We start from the raw sequence: 5,107 nt of genomic DNA on the forward strand, positions 1-5,107 counted from the left end.
AATGAGAACTTTCAGTTGGCTTCGTGAAGCTAACTTAACGATACTAAATAACCACCAATGAGTGGACGTTAGTCGATTGACGAACATATATAGGCCCAGAGGTACGCAGGTAAGGTCAGTTGAATTCACTGACAGGCTAAAATGAATTAAATTCAGTCAAAGTTGACAACTAGGTAACGCTAAGCCAACCAAGTGATACTCTTCGCTAGCAGCCTCGGCTAGCAAAACTTGCTCCACTCGAGGTCTCAACACCGAGGCTAGGAGCGCTGCATCCTGTCAAAACTGGTGACAATTCACGTCGATTTTCCGCCCGTCTGCTTGTAACGAAACGCGACTCTTACCTTTAACATGTAGCCGTCGGAGTAAATCGCCCAAAACAGACAGCTGTATGAATAATCCGCATATATTCACGATACATTGGCTAACAAGTGATCAACTGCGGTCCCCATTGTAACAAGGGCACCGCCATTATGGAGTACGTCAGGGACTGTTGGCAGACGTCATTACGCAGATACACGTGTGCTGTGGTTAAATTTCTGTTTTACGTTTCCTCTGCTAAATTAATTTGCTCAATGTTTTAATTGTGATTCCTGCTACTGGAAAAGCCTTAATACGATATACGAATGAGGAATTCACATTTTGAAAATGAATGCTGAAAATGTGTTGTTTCTAATAATATCAACTAGAGGGCGACAAACAATTACTAGAGGACTGGGGCAGCCAGGACTGGATTTTTGACACATGCGGTCTATGATTTGACCAGATGACTCAGTAGGAAGCAAAGTAAAAGCATTCTTTTGAACAAAGTGCAAACACAAGCAAGAAAACAAACACTAAAAACATACACACACAATTATTCTATGAATAGGTATCTTGGATGTGCACTTCAGACTGGATTTGTCACCGAGCCTGTTTAAAAAGACTGTGGGTGTGTGCTCGGGCTGCATGGCTGTAGTGCACCCATATGGTTTGAGCAGCCTTTTAAACAACTTGTTTTTTATTTATATCAATTAAAGAATTCAGACTTTCTAATTTCCCCTTAGTGTACATTCGAATGAGACTGACTATAGTTTTTTTGGTCTAATATCTTAAGATGTACATTTTCATTTGTGTCATTACAAAAATCAGATGAATTTGACTGAGAGTTTAACATAAAAGGAATATCACAAAACATTGCCTCGTTTTATGAGTTAGAAGTGAAATGTTACAACCAATTGTGACCACAACTTCAACTTTGATTTGATTAAAACCGGAATAATTAGATGCTTTTATCCACACGTCAAGTCAAAATCATTGTTATCCTTTCTATACATGTAGGCTATGGCTGTAAACTGCAGAAAACCTGCTGGAGTAGCATCTTTTGCAGAGCAAGGCAGCAATACAGTGCAATGATCTTATGAAAACATGGATTTAATGACTGGAATTTATGGTAAATATAAGAAAAACATTACTGGTACCATACCAAGTACCATTTTTCTCTCTTCACTCACTCACTAAACTCGACATGAACAAAAGTTCATGGAAATCATCATCACCTTTGTTTGCCTCAGATGTTACAGGGTAAGAGCAGATCTACATCTAAGTAACATCTTGTGCCCTCTTCCGTTTCCCCTCCCACCCTCACTTCTGAGAAAAGCCGGCAGTGAATCATTTACTTCGTCCAAATTAAAATTTGGAATCTGCATGCATTATACATTCACCCGTGCTCGGACAAATCCTCTTAACTGTGGGAGAAATTGTCAGGATGTGTCCTGTAGAAAAGTAAGAGCCTTGTCTAGTTGTATTGCCCGTAGCAAGGGAGCATCTCAATCTGTCACTCAAGTCACACACACACACACACACACACACACACACACACACACACACACCAACCACCACAGTAAATCAGCTTATGAATAATATATACTTGTACTTTCTTTATTAATATTAAACATTGCATAATGAAGCACCGACTATAAGCAAATCCCAGAGCAATATTCATATTACCATGAGCTGTCCTGGAGTGGACCTTTCATTGTTTATGTCAGTCCTGTTGAGGTTAAAGATATCAAAATGTCTGCTTTGGCCATTTCATTTTATTTTTTTGCACTTAACCTTGAGTACACAAAATGCTTTTTTTGTTATTATATTCAATGCTGGGGTTTTTTCTAATGTATGTTGGTCTATTTGGTATTCTTTTGAGAGTAAACAGATGGGAGAGACATGAAAAATGGAAGATGAAAGGATGTGACGAAGGTTGTGACCCAGAATCAGAGCCAGTTAAGTTGCATGTGCTTTTGTCCACTGATGTGCGAGAGCCTCCTTGCTTAAACTTTATCCTTTGGGCTGGTTTTTTTTATGATTTAACATAAATTATAAGTGCCCAGAATCTACTTAAATCCTGGGTCATTTTGGAAAAGAGCTAAAATGGCAACATAATGTCTCTTGTTACTTGGACAAAACTTTCATTTCAGCATATCCCTCGTCTCTTGTGTAGGTGCTGCCCTGCGGTGTGTTCGGGTATCTCCACTCCAGCGCTGGCACTTACCACGCGAGATGCATGTCTCCTCAGAGGCAACACTTTGGACTTAAAACCTTTCCTGTGTCCACAAGCAGGGTATTTGTGGTGTATTGGCCCTGTGCAACCCAGCTTAAACTGCATTTGCCCGGAGCCCGGCAGATACAAGCTATAATGGAGACATTGATGTATTATTGAGAAACCCATGGGTAAGGATCAAGGAGCTGCTCGCGAGCCAGCAGGGATGGCAAGAGAGTGTGTGAACTCAGGATAATGTTTTGCTTCCAACGTGTCCACGACTGCTGTTGCTCTCTTGGCTCGGATGCGAAGAAAGAAGACATTTCATGTAATATCACATACCCAATTCATGTGCTCCAGTCAAAGCAATATGCTTGACAACATGCTCGGGCCCTATCTGTGAAAGATAGCTGTTGTGCTGTAGTGTTTCCATGTGGAGTCTGCTGAGGTTATGTCTACTTGAGCCAGAGCTGAGATGACATTTCATTTATATAAATAATTACTGTCCTGAAAGTCCCCTAGGCCTGCCCTGAAGCAATCAAACTTCTAATGCTCTTAAAATTGCCCACCATGTTTTATTAATGGCAGACTATAAAATGCATTGCTATAGCCGCACACTTCCCTGCTGATCCGCGAGGAAATAGTGTCAATTTTTTAATGGCCGTATCAGACTTTATATTTTTATTCAACAATGTATTTCAACCAAATTATAACACAGCGCAGGTTTGAATTGGTATGGTTTGGTTAAAAAAAAAGAAAAAAGAAACTTGAGTGTGTTCTTAGCTGAGCTGCAGCCTATACAAAGCACTTATCTGTGCATACACTGATCTAAATGAATACAGTACATATACCATTAGTGCCATTAATTGCCTCTGAGTGAGCCTGATCTGCTCTTCAAAGACTCTCTTAGATTCTAAATTGTGTAAATGGAGAATTAAGGAGGCTTCATTCTAAAAATAAAGTATAGTAACGCTGTGTTAAGGTATCACCCCCTAAACAGGTTTTTGTAATGTCCCCTGACTGTGCCAACAGAGGGTACTGTTGCCTCACAACATGTTTAAATGATCCCAACAACAAAGATGCAGCCTGCTGTTTTTCTCCCCCCTCTTGATCCAAGGCAAGGAGGAAAAAAGGTGTGCTTTACATTTATATTGATCGTGTGCAGTGGCGTTGTTTGGACTTTACATGCCCTGGAAGGCCACCATAACATAAAAGTATGAATGACCTAAATTAAGGGTGACCTCTGAACCCAGATTGACCCAGACATGGTTGACTGAGTCTGATCTAGGTGTGGGTGGTCCTGATATTCCAGCCATTTTTCAGCCTCTGGTGTGCCTGCGAAATTTCAGCTGGCATCGTATGAAAGGAAAAATATGTGCAACAATCAGTAAACTGATTAAGATGTAGAGGGAAAGGGCAGTGTGGGAAAAGGAAAGAAACACAATACTTTAGGACATAAAGGTTTTTTGCATGTAACCATTATAGCCGATAAATGTGAAGGTAAGAGATGGGGTTTTGTGGTGGTAACCTCACTGCTTCAAAAGGCAGGCAGCCTTTGAAATAAGTAACGACTCGTGAGTGCTAATGACTTTTTGTAGGGAGCTCCGGGAGCCACCGCTAGTTGCCTCCAGTGTCCGTACGCTGTCCGCCGCCTTCACGCGCCTTGTTGTGGCTGACGCGCGAACGTCACGGACGCACTTGAACTTGAATCCAATCCCACTCCATGGAGGCAACCCCAACCACACACACCCACGCTCACACAAAAACACAGGCTGCACACAGTCTGCGCACACACAAACGCGGGGTCCTCCCAAACAGAGCCGCTCTCATCGTGTGAGTCAACAAGAAGTAGCCGCGACACTGTAGGAAACTAGGAAACATTGGACCTCTGCTTGTTGGACGAGAAGGAGGAGGAGGTGTCTTGTCTGCCCGCCTGCTCTCTCTCTCTCTCTCTCTCTCTCTCTCTCTCAATCAGCGAGGCTTTTGCCACCAGAGCCAAGAGTTGCCGTTCCGCGCACCGATGCCAAAACGCGCAGGAGGAGTCAGTGCCAAAGGGTCATTTTAGCGCACCACTGCTGACATGGAAGGACTGTAGGGAATCCTAGAATACACAGCAGCCATTTGACTCCAGCTGATATAATCATATCCTTAAAATTAAGAAAAGGAAAAAGGCTAAATAAGAGCCAATAGCCATCACCGGTGGAGTGCTCCGTACTTCATCTGTCGCCGCAGAGGTGGGCAGTTCCGGATTTCTATCTGCAAAAGGTCATTGCAAAACATTACCTCCCTGCGCACACATCAGCTCAAAACTACACTTTGGCTTCCTCAATCCAGGTGTTCCTCCGAAGACGCTGCAGGACGTTGTGGACAAACTGGTCTTCCATCCTTATTGCGCGCCTGTCCGACTCCTCGCTCTCCCCCCCTCCTTCCCACGAGCGCGCGTCAAAGTTGCAGCTGACGACTGTGTGAACAGTAGAGGGATTAGGTGTGGGGTAAAAGTTGGTCACCTGCGATCCAGAGAGGACCGACACCACGGTCCAAGCCGACTCCAAGTGCCGTTCACCGGGCGATGCCAGAGTAAATGCCGGGGCA

Source organism: Enoplosus armatus, chromosome 19, assembly GCF_043641665.1.
Source record: "Enoplosus armatus isolate fEnoArm2 chromosome 19, fEnoArm2.hap1, whole genome shotgun sequence".
NCBI lineage: Eukaryota > Metazoa > Chordata > Actinopteri > Centrarchiformes > Enoplosidae > Enoplosus > Enoplosus armatus.